Genomic DNA, 12,234 nt, shown 5'->3' on the forward strand with positions numbered 1-12,234 from the left:
GATAAATATTTACAGAACAATCCTAATTAATGTAGAAAAAGTGAAAGAAATATTAAATCATCATTAGACCGTAATAGTTAACAATTACTGCAGGTAAGATCCATTCAAGGTGGTTAAAATCATTGAGTGACATTTTAAAGTGAACTAGGATATTTGCATAGCCTCAAATTATTTTCCTCAAAATATCGATTAATTACTGTGACAGAGTTAACATGTTTATATAAGCTTTTTGGCAAGCAAATGTAATCTAAATGTCATAGGTAACCATTAATTGCAATGCCTTTTTTGCACTAATGTGTTCTATTAGGATAGGTTATCAGTGTTAATTGGCTCTTATTGAAACATAAGAATTAAATGGTAAGTTGCTAATAATGAAACCAGTTTATTTTTACTTCTTGTAAGGCAGTTTAAGAAAATGTCCATCTGTGAAAATGGCAAAGCAGCGGGGAAACTTCTTGCTCCTTTGTTACTTCATCCTTGTTGAAATACCTGCTAGGTTTTTATTGGTGCATAACAAATTACCACACATTTAGGGTATTGAAAACAACACCTATTTCTTACAGTTCTGTAGCTCAGAATTCCTAGCAAACTCAGCTGGGTTCTCTGCTCAGGCTTTCTAAGGCTGCAATCTAGGTGTCGGTGCTGCTGGGTGCTTATTGCAGTCTCTGGGAAAGAATTTGCTTCAAGATTTTTGAGTTTTTAGCAGAATTCAGTTCCTTAAAGTTATAAAACGGAACTTTCTGTTTTCTTGTCAAATGACCCTCTCCATCTTTAAATCAGCAAAGATGCCTGTTTTCTTAGAATCTCTCTCATTTCCCCTCTGTTACCAGTTGGAGCAAACTCTTGGTTTTTTAAAGAGATTGTGTGATTAGATCAGGGCACACTCCCAGTTCTAAGATCAACTATGCCTTATAACTATGCCTCTATTCATTGAAGGGATATTTTATCATATTCATAGGTTCTGAGGGGTTGAGGAAAGAATATCTTTGGGGAGCTCTTTTAGAAATTCTGCCTACCACAGTAACATCCCGTTAATCGTTACCAGTTGGAGCAAACTCTTGGTTTTTTAAAGAGATTGTGTGATTAGATCAGGGCACACTCCCAGTTCTAAGATCAACTATGCCAACTATGCCTCTATTCATTGAAGGGATATTTCATCATATTCATAGGTTCTGAGGGGTTGAGGAAAGAATATCTTTGGGGAGCTCTTTTAGAAATTCTGCCTACCACAGTAACATCCCGTTAATCGTTAGAGTTGTGCCTCTTATTCAGTTTTGTTTCTGCCATGTGGGCAAATAATTTGAATGGAGATAAAATGGTTCTCTCTGTGTAATATGATCTTTTAGGCATTGCAAACTATATGGCATATCACACTAATTTCCATCGGGGGCTAAACAGTCTCAGGTTGTATCAGACCTTTTTTTATTTTGTCGAGATTTAAGCATGAGGAAACTACATCGAAACAAATGTTCTAAACAAGATGATTAGGGTGGTTTCATTATGTAATCAAATTATGCATTTAAGTGGTGATGTGAAAGGACTGAAGGAGCAAACTTAATGTGCATTCACGGAATTTTTGAAGTACGCTTGTGGTACAGCAATCCCAAATGTGCATAATAATTAGCTGATCAGATATTTCCTGTACAGTAGAAGGAAAAGAATTTGGAAAAATGGGGTTGATTCGATGTGGCTGTGTTATTACTTCTAGCCAAACACCTCCTTAGATTACTAGCAGTTGCCCTTATGATTATTAATGAACCTGCATTTGAGAGCATAAGCTCTTACAATTTTCTTGAGACTCATATATTAAACTCAGTTTGTTTTCTCCACTGTTGTTCAGACTTAATTAGTAAGCTGATTAGCCTTTTATTGTACCTCAGTTTCACCTATTATGGAGGATGATTCAATTAGGGTATGACATAGATTGTATGTTTTAAGCGAGAATATTTTATAGAACCTCTTTAAATTTGTTCTCCTGTATTCGCAAACAGAATTTCCTACCAAAGTGGTAGAATTTTAATATCAAGCATATAATCACAAGCAGGAGAAAGGAAAATATAACTTGAAAAAAATCATAGTTCTGACATAAAGTTTGATTACTTCTCTGTGATATGGAAGCTTCTGATATTCATAGGTTATCCTTCCACATATAATTACACTTTTGAGTAATTATCTGACTTCCTTAGGTACAGAATCCAGTGCTGTTGAGAATTTACTCAAATACTTGGATTGATACTTTGGTCCATATCGTGTTTTCTCAAAATGATCTGTATTGTGTTTTCTCAAAAGCAATAAGGGTTTTGAAAACATAAATGTCTTCACATAAAATAAAGTACAACAAATAATATTCAAATGTGAAAAAATAACCTGGATTTATTTAATACTTTAAATTGTGTTGGTTAGCAAAATGAAGGTTAAAAAAGTTTCTAAAATTTTTAACCAATGGAAAAATTATTAGAAACCTAAAATATAGAGAACATTGAGCCAATTTATAAGTAACACAAATTGAAAATCCAATTTCTATTGTAAATACAGTTTACTCACTTAAATTACCTGCAAAATCCCTTACTAGTGAATTACAAGGTGAAGTAGCCTTAGAAATCAGAGAGGACAGCAAAAGTGTGGGCTCTGGAGTCCTGGTTTTGAATCCCAATTACTAGTGATATGAATGTGAAAAAAGTATGTTTGTTTTCTGTAAAATGGGATGGCAATTATAATGCCTTAGGGGGTGTGAGTGTTCAAGAGGACCTCAGATATAAAGCACTGTTGGGATCTACTGACACTGATTTAACTTTTATTATTAGAAAGACACAATAAACACTTAATTAGACCATTAAGAAGTGAAGATACTATCATAATGAATTTGGGAGGTAGGGGGTGAAAGTTTGCTAATCTTAGTAGAAATAAAGATGTTTCTGAAATCTGTCTTAAAAGAATTGGTCTGAATTACTCTGTTATCCTTTACCAGTTGCTTTTATCTTTCCATTTGCCAGAGAAAATTATTTAAAGTGAAAGGAGTGTGATCTAGCTCTGATTACTTAAGGAGCTTAGATGTTCTGGCATTAGTATTTTATATGAAAGCAGATTATTTTGAAGACATATAGGTGAAAGAAAAGAAAATCATTAGGAAAGCAAATTTCAAAAACAAAATATAACCGTGAGTGCATTAATAGAAAAGGAATTTATATTTTACCTTTAAAATTACCTCTAATCATAGATGCTGTGAATGGATGACTGGAATAATTATTTGTTTCAAAGCAAAATGTATTAATGCCTACCCTGTTCAGATAGTTCTGACAAGAAATTTTTTCTTTGTTTTAAATTATGCAAATAATTATGTCTGCTTATTACTTCCATTTGTTAGAGTAGGTGTCGCCTTGGCTAGATCATGACGAAAATAGGACATTTTAGAGGCATCTTAAGAAACCCAACTGTGAGATGTCATTGGAGAGTTCTAATACATTGCAATTTAATCCATTATAGTTTTAAACTCTGAAAACTATAGACTCTCTTCCAAAAAAAAAAGCTCAGATATAGAAAATTGTGGGTACAGTTGAAGGACTCACAGACATTCTCAAACCTGCCAGTGAAAAATAAGGTTAAGAACCCCTGCTGTTACAGAAATGAACTTACTGCTATTTTCCAGCCAAACTGAAGAAATGTTACTTAAGAAGCACTGTGTGATGATATTGAAATATTTAAAAAGAAAATAGGAAAAAATGTCCTTAGGGATCTGTTTCTTTAGTATATTTAGTGGAAGAAATGTTTTGAAGATGTTGCAAATAGTCTTGTAGTTTGATTATGATGGACAAAATCATTGAAATATTTTAGAATTCACCCAGATCCCTATAAAAACAAATTTATGCAACCATTTCTACCTTTACTAGTTGTGGTTCATGTTCCTTTTTTTTCTTTCACATTTGTCAATAATACTACTAATATATTTTTCTCATCAGTTGCTATGCTAATTTTTTTCTATCTTTAAAACTTAGTCACTATACATTAATTCATACTCATCATACTTGGCGTGTTCACTCTTCCACACTCATTCTCCTATTCTCTCTCCTATACATGCGAGTGCATGCACAGACACACAGGCAGAGCTCTCATTTTTATAATGCTAGTATTTTCCCATTATATCACCACTGCTTAGATATTTGAGCACTAAAACCAAAGCAAACCCCCAGCACAATCGCTGCATTTGAATTAGAGTGTGTTCTTTAGTTCTGCTTTATACTTATCTTTTTCTTTATCTATGACTCTTGACTTTTGGCCACTTGATTCTGATAGCATTCACTCATTCCCAGTTTTTAAAGTGGGCTACCAGGCCCTATACTAAATGTGCTCATTCCTCACCATGCCTACCCATCCAGTCTTTGGTCACTCCTCCCTCTGTAGCCAAGCTGGCCTCCTTTGACATTTCTTGGACACACCAGGCTCCCTGGACTTTGGAACATTGCTCTGTTATTTGCTCTTTCTGGAATGTTCTGTCCCCACATATGTTTAATTTCTCATCTCCTTCATGCCTTTGCTAAATTCTCACCCTCTCAGTGAGACCTACCCTGACACACTATTTAATTCTGTCCTTGCTCTCACAGACCCAATTGTCTTATTCCCAAACCATTTGTTCTGCTCTTTCTATTTTTCCTTCATACTTATCACCTTTTGATAGATTTTATAGTTTTGTTTGTTGTCAACCCCTAACCACGGCCCCCCTCAACTACCAAACCAATACAAACTAGACTGAGAGCAACGTGCGGGAAAAAGGCAGAGACCTGTCTCACTTGTTCACTGACAGAGCCTAAATTTCTATAACAGTGCCTCACAGTAGCTACTTAATGAATATACCTTAAAAATATTAAATGAACATCTATTATATATTCAGCATTGAGCCAATTGCTAGATGCAGAAATGAAACACACAGGCCTGTTATCCTATATGACTTGCAGCCTAGAAAGGAAAGTAAGCAAATACCATCTCTTGATTCAACAGCATACATGGGTACATTGGAGCTATGATTCTGAGCAAAACTCAACTAGGATAGAGCCCTCATATTGCTCAGAGTTTAACTGGTGATCAGGCTTACTCTTAATGTAAAGTATGTTCTGACTAGTGGTGTGTTCATATCTTTATGTGGATGTGAGTGGGTGAAGGGGGTCAGAGAGAATCCTGAGTAGGCAGCCCTTGGAAGCTGGGGATCTATGAGGTATATTTGGTGGGGAAGAATGTTCCAGATGATGGGAGCAGCATCTGTGCTTAGTGACTGTAGGATCTCGGTATTCATTCCCAAACTTAGTGCCTTACTTCTCGGCTCTTGTCACTGATACCTTATGTAGTATCTGACTCTATATCTGCTATGAGAACTCCTATTCAAACAAAAGTCCTAGACTGTAGCCTTTAAATGTGTTTTTAAAATCCACTTCATGTTTAAAAGCATTATAACCAAAATTTAAAGCATTTTCACATAAACATATCTGTCTGCTCTTAAAAATCTGATAAATGAGTAGCACTGGCCACAGCCTATTGGTAGAAAACATGCTCTCCCATTATCTTGGTCATCATCCTGCCTGGCCCCTGCAGGCTTCTATATTTGTAAATCTTCAATTGAAACTGGAACTAACTTGTTCCTCCCAGTCAGTACTTTCCTCTGTTATGTTACATTTTCCCCTTTCTTAACTGTGTTCCATGTATTCGCTGTGAAAACAAAGTAGAAAGAGTAGGTTACTTGTTTCACCATTAGGTCCTACCTTAGAGTAGAAAGCCGTTAGTGTAATGTTTCATCTCAAAACTCCCTGTGACCACGTTCTCTTAATCCTGGCCTCTAGGGAGATAATGCACGTGTGTATGCATATATAGATACATTTAATGTAATAGTCATATAATTTTATTTTTCAATTTAAAAATAGAAGGGATTCATAGAAAAATTAAATTGAACTCCTTTAGGCTGTTTTGTATCTAGGAAGGCAATTGAAGTTTGTTATATATCTCACTGCAGTGTAGAATCATGTTTGTGGTGGTGTTATTAATTCATTTATAATGACTGTTCTGGGTTAAAAACAGTTAAGAGTTTAGTATGCATTATCTCAGTTAATCCTTACAACTTTGGGATAGATCTTATTACCTACATTCTGTATATTAGGAAGTTGGGCATCAGACAGAATAAATCATATTGCCCAAAGTTACATACCTAGAAGATCTAGAATTTAAATTTGAACCTTGCTTATATGATATAGTTTCAAGCAATCCTTTCATTCCAGGCAGAGAAGAGGCCTGATTTTTAAAAATATATTTATGCCTTTTTAGCTACTAGTTAATAGTCATACCACTGGTAAACACATCATTAGTAAACATTGCTTTATTTACTTGCTTTGGGGGAAAGAAGGTAAGGATAATTTCTAACTAGTGTTTATTATCTGCTATTTTAAGTTCTATAGGGCAATTGTTGAATTTTTGATGAGGTACTATTCAGGGGAAGATATGGGTGTTCTTTAGCATTTCTTTATTAACTTAATACTTATTAAATGGAATTGCTGTGTTGGTATTTGTTTTACAGACTTAACCCATTTCCCATTTACCCCGCATATACTTGCCAGTGACACTTACGGCTGCGGTTTATGCTGAGATAACTCATGGATTACAGTCCTAACCTTACCCCCAAAGTTTGCCACACAATATCTCACTTTTATTATTATTTTCACATCGCTCTGGTATGTCGATAGTCTTTGGAACAAATGACATCATTCTATTTATAGCATTCTGTTTTTAGTAGTGGTATTTCCATTTACGAAATATAGTAATTCTTGATTGCTGAAAATGTCTAATCTTAGAAAATGTCAAATCCTAGAAAACGTAGCATTTCTTTGTGTGACGTTAATGTCGTTCTCAACAGTTGTTAGCCAAAGATTCATTTGATGAATACAATTTATGTATACATTTCTGTTACATTAGGATTAGAGACAAGTTCTGTTTAGAAATAACCCTAAGAACAGTTTTTATATTTTATTTTCACATTGAAAACCAGTCAATTTGCTTCAGCCTTAAAGAGTGTGTTTATATAAAATTAAATTAACGCTGGCAGGGAGCTGCAATTTTTGTTTTTTTCTAAACGGGAAATGGGTTAATGATTCTATGACAGGCTTCCTTGATAAAACAACCCAAATTTAATCTAGTTAATGCTATGATATCTTATCAGTTTTGCATTTTGTTTTCTTTGCTACTTCGATTTTACACTTTACTCATATATTTAATTAGATTAAATTCAGCGCACTAACATCTTCTGAAAACTGATTCTTCAATGAGAAGACTTTGTTTTCTTGTCAGCTCTTTGATATCTTAACAAGATTAGGTATCATTACATCCTAAAGCTAATTATTTTATGAATGGAGTGGTGATTTTCAGGCTTCTGGTATATGAATACAGATTGCTAATGGTTTTTTAAAAATCAAAATGTATTTTGAAGGTGCTATAATTATTGCCATTAATTTTGGAGATAACTAAGTCACTGTACAACATAATGCTTTGTTCTTTGGAACACAAAAATAGAGATTATAAAACTAAAAACTGTCTATAAAAAGTAAGCTATCCTTGTTTTTATTTAAATAGGCATCAATAACATTATTATATCGAGCAGCTATCATATAGGCTATCAAAATTAAATATATAAATTTTGGTTTAGTTCAGAAAAAATTACATGTAATTGCAAAGTTAAAAAGAAGAAAAAACTCTAGTAGGTTAATTCTATGTGTACTGAAAATTTATGTTTAATAACTGAGGCTATAATCATTTCTACTTCAAGAAGATATCTCAAATGTATTTAATTAAGATAATTTACATTTCACAAAAATAAGGTTTTTATAGCCCTTTGTTTCTTATTAAGTCAGTTTTCACAATTCCTTCTAATTACATTATGTATTCATGAATCTTGGGTAAGCATTCCTATTACTTACTATGAAACTGCCCCTGAGATATTGATGGAATTTTCCTACAAGGATGTAATGTATATTCAGCTCTGTTGTTAGACAGACATAACTAATTTTTAAGAATATTTTGAACAATCTTTATATTCTATCAATATTTATTAAGCACCTTCAAGATCCAGATATAGCATAAACTTAGAGGAAATAATGTAAAGAGTGGGGAAGGGAGATGTAAATAGATGTATAAATGTAAAATAGACTGTGAGGAGCTTTGATAGTTTGATATCATGAGAATACTTAGGAGAGCACCTAATCCAGATCGGGTCAGAAAACAGGTAACTGGAAAGAAAAGATGATACCTAAACTAAGTATTAGAGAAGATAAGTAGTACTTTACCTCTCAACTCCCAAAACATAAGTGGGTATAATGGGTGGGTGAGAAAGTCTTCAAATGACCTAAGTATCTAAATAAAAAACCATTGAGGGGCTATAATTAGCTAATTCTGTGGATGCCTTTGTGATAAAAGCATTAAGCAAAATGAAAAGATAGTGAGAACAAGATGGAGAAAGTGAGTCATTTCAATAGGGAAACAATATGGAAATTTAACCAAAAAATCCCAATTAACTTAATCTTCCTCAATTATACTTCTTAAAAAATTTTTTTTAACAAGTGATAACAAGGTAAGAAAAGAGAAAGATTATAAAATTAGTTATAATTTTATAATTATCTGTGCCTTCTACATAGATAATTTTGGAAATCTACTGTTACAGATTCCAAAGAGAATATGTTCATAAAATTACAGAATAATTTTATAGTTCTCTTAGTTGGCTTTCAGTTATAGCTACCAATAGTAGTAGGAGCTCTTTCATGTGTGTAATGTAGAAAGGAAATTGGTAGAAAATTTGGAAGACCTTATTTAGAACAGTGTTCTTCCAAATTATTCTGAAAGACATGGATTTATAATGAATCACTCTATTACAAAACTATGTGATCATTAATTCACAAGAGGCAAATCAAGAAAGAGGTTTTTCTCTTGTGATAAGCCTTGGAAAGACTATTTGTTTCCAATATCATTCTCTAACAATGATGTCACTATGTCACACAGGATTTTGATACAGATCTGTAATTGTGGATCCTTTTTTTCTATTTTTTTTTTTTTCTTTAAAATGAATGTAATTCTGGAAGGAATAACAAGGTAGTGGTTGGAGAAGAGAAATAAGGTGGGGAGATGTATATGAGAAATAGAGGAGGTAGACAGATCACAGAAAATTCAAAGAATAAACTCAATTTATACCAGGTTTTACCAGATCAATATAAAAATTAACATTGGATCACCTTTAAGATGTTACCTTTCGTAATGACTTAGATACTAGGAATGTTGCTTTTAGAACCACATACCTCACATAGAATCCTGACTTGCCACTTAATAGTCATGTATACCTAGGTTCACCTCTTTCTGTGAGCCTCCTTTTCCTCATCAGGAGTAATGAAAATATGAGTACTTCTCTCATAGGTAGAGAATATGGTAGAAACAATAATGCTTGCAACACATTTGGCACGGGCATAGCATATATATGTGCTGCTTCTGCTACTGTGAATGGTGTTATGATCATTTTTGATGATAACGAAGACCTACTCACAGGGGAACAAGGAGGGCCTTCAAGGAGTCGAGTAAACCAAAAATCGCAGTGTCGCTTCCAGATATATCCAGCCGTAGGAGAATGGACTGCTAATGAATTCAGTGAAGGGTAGTGCTTCCCGCCCCGGAATGCTCTCAGCCTTCTCACAGCAGAGTGAAATAAATGCCAAATAAATAGGCCATATAGAAATTCCCTTTGGTGTGATGCCAGGGAAGGGCTTACTAATGTTGTATTTTAGTAGTTGATTTTATTTTTACAGATTCTGTTGCTATCCCAAGGGAAGAGTTAGCATGAGTTCAGAATCAGTGGAGTTTGGACTATTTTCCTAGTAGCGCTAATGGAACACAGAGTTAGAGACATTCCCACCTGGCTCTGCAGTGGTGAAAGATGAGTGTTTGTCACATGCCAGGATATATCTGATGCATGGTCTTTATGGTGTAACCATGTTTTTCTTTTTCTGCAAAGTTAGCTGTCTTTTGTCATCATACCAATAAATAAGATGTTATGGCTTTATTGTTGATCCAAGTTCAGCTAAAATGAGCCCAGACTGAATGGATCCCTAACTATGGTTTTCTAAAAACTCCTGGAAACTGAGCAAGAATCTTCTTTTATCCCTCTGAGAGGAAATAGAAACATCTGTTGCCAAGAAACTACTCATTTTATTTGAAATTATGGCTAAAATGAGAACATTTTCCCAAGACAAATTGTTAAAATTGCTTTGTTATCTTCATATCGTCTATGGTGTTAACATCTGTGGATCACCTTTACTTTAATTTTTTCTCACTTCTCATTTATAGCTGCTTTAGTATTTACTGGGATTATACCAAAACAGGTGAAAGATTAAGTTTCTTTCATAAAGAAACATAGCTTGAAGGAAATGACATTTTTAAAGCTACTTATTTTTGGTGTTTCTGCTCTGTCACCAGAACATATTTATTAGAGGTTGTCTAAAGAACTATTAAGGTTTCTTTGGTCCAGGCAATTTGTTGGATATATGCAAACTATCATAGAGGGTTTGGATATTCATATACATGTCATTCATGTTGATGAATGTGTCTCCTTAGCTTAGTTTTAATATTCAGAATTCATGTCAGAATCTATCTCTGCATTTCTGCAATAATTCTGGAAAAAGAATAAAAATATATAAGCAAATTTATTTTTCTTTTGTATTCCTGCCTTAATTTAATAATAGAATACCACTTTCAATAGCTATTGCTATATCTCTAACACTGTTTACACTTTGGAGAGAGGTGTTCAATTTACATTTTAGTGTCACAATATTTTCTGGCTTGAAAAATATTAAGGTACATCGATTTGACATAATTAATGCAACTATACTACATATTTTATAAATTCTGTTTAGTCCATTTAACATGCATGGACCTTTATTGAGGCAGGGCATCAGTATTACATGGAACCTTTCTTGAAATCCTACTCATATGATAGAGATTTACTTAAATACAGAGAAAGAAAAAGTTCACGTTTTCCAGAAATACAGAACAGCACACATAATAACAGCAATCGAGTAACAAACATTTAATCAATCCTTACTGGGCCAAGTACTTCTCTAAATAATATATGTATTGACCCTTTTATTCTTCAGAACAGCCCTATTATGTAGATAGTCATTTTATCAATAAGACAGTTGAGGTGCAGAGAAGTTAAAATATCTTGCCCAAGATCACTTAGCCACCAGTTTCCAGAGTCAGAATTAAATTGACAGTGTTTGTGTTAGTTTCCTATTGCTACTGTAATAAATTACTTCAAACTTAATTATTTAAAATGACACAAATTTATCATCTTATACTTCTGGAGGATAGAAAGAAAAAATGGGTCTCACAAGGGTAAAACCGGGGTTCCGACAGTGCTAAATTTCTTCTGGAGGTTCTAGGGGAGAGAGAATCCATTTTCTTGCCTCTTACAGCTTCTCACAGCTTACAGTATTCTTGCCTCTTACAGCTTCTCACAGCTTACAGTATTTGCTTATGACCCCTTTCCATCTTCAAAGCTAACAATGGCCAGTCCACTCTCTCACATCACAGTGCTCTAACACACTCTCCTCTTTCTCTTTAGTCCACTTTTAAGTACCCTGTGATGACATCGGTCCCACCTGCATAATCTAGGATAATCTCTTATTTTAAGGTCAGCTGACTTAAAACCTTAATTCCATCTGCAGCCTTGATTTCACTTTGCCATGTACATAACATTCACAGGTTCTGGGAGTAGAATGTGGACATCTTCTGGGGAGGCCAGTGTTCTGATCACCACAGGGTCATGTACTACGCAGGGTCATTTTTTTTTTAAATTGAAGTTTGCGATTAAAACACACAGCCATTTTCAGTGTCTCCAATGTATTGCAGCTAACTGGTAGAACACATTTATTTTGTTAGGAAGCAAAACTTGAGACCCAGATTCCTGTAAATGCGACTTATCTAAGAAGTGTTGCCAGGAAAAATAGATGTGGAAATGAAGAAATGAGACCAAATGGGCAAGGAAACCAAGCAAGGATGTAATACCAAACAAAATCATAGAAAGTGTAATATAGGCTCAATCTTGCAGGGAAAGTTCTGGAAACAGTGCAGGTCATACCTCTGAGCTGCACTGCACTGACTAAGGATGAAAGGACTGGCATATTTACACCCTTACACCTCAGTCATTGGTTAAGGCTATCCTCTCCA

At 34.2% G+C, this 12,234-nt stretch overlaps 1 protein-coding gene across 2 annotated transcripts in view; it reads left to right on the top strand.

Annotated features, from left to right (window-relative positions):
- PRKG1 (protein kinase cGMP-dependent 1) overlaps window positions 1-12,234 on the top strand; it is a 1,107,428-nt gene that overhangs the window by 935,604 nt on the left and 159,590 nt on the right. The gene's annotated exons all lie outside the window — the stretch shown is intronic.

Source organism: Pteropus alecto, unplaced genomic scaffold (assembly GCF_000325575.1).
Source record: "Pteropus alecto unplaced genomic scaffold, ASM32557v1 scaffold88, whole genome shotgun sequence".
In the NCBI taxonomy this organism is placed as follows: domain Eukaryota; kingdom Metazoa; phylum Chordata; class Mammalia; order Chiroptera; family Pteropodidae; genus Pteropus; species Pteropus alecto.